Source organism: Carassius carassius, unplaced genomic scaffold, assembly GCF_963082965.1.
Source record: "Carassius carassius unplaced genomic scaffold, fCarCar2.1 SCAFFOLD_57, whole genome shotgun sequence".
Lineage (NCBI taxonomy): Eukaryota > Metazoa > Chordata > Actinopteri > Cypriniformes > Cyprinidae > Carassius > Carassius carassius.
In genome coordinates this window covers 1341449-1346621 of record NW_026775196.1, presented here as the reverse complement: position 1 = coordinate 1346621, position 5173 = coordinate 1341449, and the positions used below count along the sequence as shown (strand labels likewise).

General features: G+C 32.6%; 1 non-coding gene across 1 annotated transcript; it reads right to left on the bottom strand.

The window, feature by feature from the left end:
- Positions 1–398: 398 nt before the first annotated feature.
- On the bottom strand, positions 399–517 carry LOC132138952 (5S ribosomal RNA). Its single transcript, XR_009433225.1, has one exon. It is a non-coding gene; the product is annotated as a 5S ribosomal RNA (ribosomal RNA).
- Between the last annotated feature and the right edge of the window lie 4656 nt (positions 518–5173).

The window sequence follows — 5173 nt, the reverse complement described above, 5'->3', positions numbered from 1 at the left end:
TCTGCATTCCGACAGGTTTCTTAGCATCTCCTTGTCCTGTATGTCCAGTCCACCTCTTTCGCCATCACCAGACAATTCTTTATCTTAAGCCCATCCAACAATTTCTCCTTTCCTTTTTCCTCCATTGTCAGCTCATATTCTTTTCATAATGCCTTTTTCTTTGATCCAGTTCTCAGTCCATTTCTTTTGAAAAAGGTTGTTTTTAACATCAAGGCTTCAGTTTCCAGTTCTCAACTCTCCACACTTGTTTGATTTCCCCTGCAAGCTGTACCACTTCCTGTTTCCACTGTGCTCAGGGTGGTATGGCCGTAAGCGACGGCTGCTGCAAAGAGAGGGCTATTTAAAGATCAGCCACTCTAATTGCCAGTACATTATATAAGTAGGGAAGAAAACCCACAAGCTTACAACACCTGGTACTCCCAGGTGGTCTCCAATCCAAGTACTAACCAGGCCCAAACCTGCTTAGCTTCCGTGATCAAATGAGATCGGGCATAGCCAGGTTGGTATGGCCGTAAGCGAAGGCTGCTGCAAAGAGAGGGCTAATTAAAGATCAGACACTCTAATCTCCAGTACATTATATAAGTAGGGAAGAAAACCCAAAAGCTTACAGCACCTGGTATTATTCCCAGGCAGTCTCCCATCCAAGTAGCAACCAGAACCAAACATGCTTAGAATCCGAGATCAGACAAGATCGGGCATAGCCTTTTTTTTTTTTTTTTTTTTTTAGAAATTTCAATCAATAAAATACAATAGATTAAACACAACCATTAGAAAATACAGAACATTTTCTTTACACATCTACATTACACATATTTCCTCTACATAGATAATTTAAAAAACTCTTTCACTTCCTGGCAGCTTCCACATTAAATCATTTAAAACACAACAAACTTTTGGGGTAAAAACATCATAAAAAGAGTCTAACATATTTCCACCTTTAAAGTACACATACAGTCTTTCAATGTATAATTCTGTTTTCCTTTTAAACAGAGTCCAAACATCCAACACAATGATTTCCTTTTTAGCCACAGTTCTTCTCTCCCATATTGCACTTTTCATTAGCATTACACACAGATTAATGAAACTTTTGTTTTGACACTTTTTTTCCCAACCAAACATCACAACTCTGTTCCATTCCATTCCATTTTCATCCCACTCCTCAGTCACATTTTTAATTAAACATTTACATTTCCTTAAAAATTCCTCTAGCTCTCTACAATATAAAAACATATGTAAAATCCCCTCTTCCTCTTCCTGGCACACTTTACACAGAGCATTTTCTTCCATTCCTATTTTATTTAAAATAACCTCAGTAAAAACCACTTTACGCCTTATAAAATAATCCAAACATTCCAATTTTGTTTCCACACATTTCCCTGTCATGTTTCTCCATATACACTCTTTTTTTTTAAATCTTTGAATTTCTGCACCCAGTAACCATTTGCAATCGGCTCTTTAAAAACACCATCTCTGAAAATGATTTATTGTTCTTTTAGAGTACATTCCTTAAAATCATACAGTTTTCCCCCTAATTTCACATGAATACATTTCTCTTTTGGCTCTCCTTCCATACTTTCTATTTTAATCCACTCTTTGGGTTATTGCGCTTTTAATTATTTCACATTTATTTTTTATTTCTTGTTCACTGTAATCCTCTTTTGCCTCCTCCATTGCATCCACAATAAATTGTGTCGGTAAAAACCCTTCTTTAAATTCATATAAAACGTCTCTCACTCTTGTTATCCCCACTTCCATTCATTTCTTTAAAAACATTTGTCTTGTTTTAAAATGTTTTTGTTTAAGAACAGAGGTTGATTTAAAATGAGATTTAAAATCTCCCATGTGGATCATACTCAACTTTATGTAAAAAGTTTTCCCCCGGCACAAAAATATTCTCCATAAAACTCTGGTAATCTTTCTGTCATCCAATTCTTTGTTTTCATCCATAAAATTCCATCCCCCATGTTAAAATTCCCACATTTGTTTAAAAAATATTCCATTGTCTTTTTCCATGCAGTTTTGTGTCCCTCATCTAGATATTTTTTTATTTTAATTCTTAGGCTATTTTTTTTTCTCTGTTCCACATCAATTCCCATTCCTCCCTTCCCTGCTTCTCCTATTAATGTACTATATGCAATTCTTGAAGGTTTACTATTCCATAAAAAATCTAAAAAACATTTTTTCAACCTTGTCTCCACCCACATTGGCATAGCAGTCACATATAAAACATACCACAACTTTGACACCATTAACACATTTAAAATCTTCCCTTTTAAACTTAATGTCCTCAATTTCCAAATATTTAACCTTCTTTCAATTACTCCTATTTCTTCCCACATTTTTTCTTTAACATTCTTTTCATCTTTTCCCATTAGAACACCTAAAATCCTTATTTCTTTTGTTTCTTTAAACTGAAAAGAATCCGTTAAAACAGTCACTCCTCCAAATCTCATTGTTTTTTCTTCAATTATCTTGCCTCCTGATCCCCTACAAAACATCCATACTTCCATTACTTTATTAACACTCTCTATATCTTTAACTATTATTGTTGTATCATCCGCATATTGAAATATTTTTTCATTTCCCCCACTTCCTTCAATGTTTATCCCTCTTATGTCTTCGTCTATTTTAATAGCTAATCCCAATGGTTCTGCAACTAAAGAATATAAAAGTGCTGATAATGGACATCCTTGTCTTATTGACCTAGTAATTTTAAAACATTCAGTTTAAAAAAGTTACCTTGTATTCTTGTTATTGCTCCCCTATATAAAATTGTAATCCACTTGACAAAATTTTCCCCAAACCCATACCTTCTTAAAATTTCGAAATAAATATTCATGCTCCACTCTATCAAAAGCCTTTTCGAAATCCAAACTAATAATATATCCTTTTTTTTTCTTTCATATATCTTATTCTATCTATTATACTTACAGTTGTGTCCGCTATATCTTTCCCTTTAACTCCATACACTTGATTTGTTTCAATTATGGTTGGCATTACCTCTTTCAATCTGTTGGCTAATACTTTTGTTAAAATTTTCAGATCTTTTTTCAGCATTGTAATTGGTCTATAATTTTTTTGTCTACTTTGTCTCCTTTTCTTTTATATATCAACTTTATTAATCCCATCCCCATTCTCTAATTCATTTCATCTTTCTTAAAAATCTCTTCATATACTTATTTTAAAATACTGGTTAAAGAATCTTTAAAAACTATATAAAATTCACTCCCCAAACCATCTATACCTAGACTTTTCTTTGTTTAATTCACTTTATTGCTCTTTTTATCTCCTCTTCTCTTATCTCTTCATCACACTTTTTTGTCTACTTCTCCTACTATTGTTTTTATTTGCTTTAGGACTGAGGGATTGAGGGAAGAAGAGAAACTGGAGTTACTAAACAAGTTCTCATAGTATGCTTTTATTTCTTTTAATATTTCCTCATTTGTTTCCAACACTACACCATTTTTTCCTCTTATTTCTTTAATCATTCCAGTTTTCACTATTTTTTCTAGATCAAAGAAAAATTCTGTACATTTTTCACCCTCCACAGTATATTTAGCTTTACTTCTTAGTCTTCCACCTTCATATTTTTTCTCTTCCATTTCTTTCAATATTCCCTCCAATTCTTTTAATTTTTGTATATCTTTCCCATTCTCATTTAATTGCTTTTCCAAAATTTTCTCTTTCTCTCTCCTTCTTCCTCTTACTTATCTGTATTAATTTGCAGTACTTTATTGTGATTTTTTAAATACTAAATATTTAACATTTTCCCACCATATCCTTTTATCTTCACTGTACATTTCATTCTCTGGTCACTGGTCATTTGGTCTTAAGTTTGGGGAATGAAGAGACAATTTTCCTGCTGTCCTGATGTCGCTGACATTAGACAGGCACAGAAGACAAGAGGAGGGGGGGGGGGGGGGGGTATCTCCTTTTAACCCTCTGGAGTCTAAGGGTATTTTTGGGGCCTGGAGAAGTTTTGTCATGCCCTGACATTTGTGCTTTTTTCAGTTTCTTATAAATATCTAAATGGCTAAGGTCTAATCTCACTGTAATCAGCACAAACTGGGCTGTAATAATATGTGAAATGCATGTATGTACATGATTGTGTTTTTGATAAAAAAAAATATTATGCGTGGTTAGTGAAAAACTAAAAATGTTAAATCACTTGAATAAGGACATAAAACACATAAAGAACAATGGTTCCCGGGATTTTTGAGAACTGGAGCTTATAGCCTAGAATTTTTCTTTCTAAATTATGTGAAAATCATCTTGTTTACTCACTCACAGAAAACAATATATTGATTTAAATTTTCTAAGACAGTTTTTGTTGGTAAAAGTCATATGCGAGTAGGCGTCAACTACCATGAATATCATTGTGATTTACACCTGAGAAGACAAAGGCCTGCATAATGAGCTGCATAATGAGATGCATAATGAGCTGCATGATGAGCTGCATGATGAGCTGCATAATGAACTGCATAATGAGCTGCATAATGAGCCATTTAGTCATCTGTGCCACTGAGAGGAAGGAGTTACAAGAGAGAATGTGAGAACAAAATAAATCTATATAATTTTATGTTTGTAGTTTATTTAGAATATATTTAATTATCCCACAACATAATTTAATATCCACTTGGGGGAGCAGTTAAACAGTTTATTAGAAACAATCAAAGCTGACTTTCAAACAAATTGTTTGGCATCCTTACTCCAGTCACACAATCCTTCAGAAATCCTTTTAACAATCTTATTTTCTACAACAACAAAAAAAAACATTTATTGTTATTATTATCATTATTATTAATGTTGAAATGAGCTGAGAATATTTTTCTGGGATTTTAGGGGGAATAAATTGAAAGAAAAGCATTGTTTTTACATTTGTTACAGTTATCTATTTGTTACATTTATATTATTTACATCAAGCTTTTGAATGGTATAGTTTTGTATATTGTTATTGAAACTTCATAATGTTTCACTTGATTACTATACATTTAGTCAGAAATTATAGTTTTGAAAAAGTATTTGGAAAGTCTAACTAGTAAAATGTTTACACGTTATGTGAAAACTAGTACAAGTATATAAATAAATAAAAAGAGACTTACTCATGTTTATGATCTCTGCTGAATAAAGTGCTTCATTCTTTTTTTCTGAGGAAATCCATTTCTCAAATCCT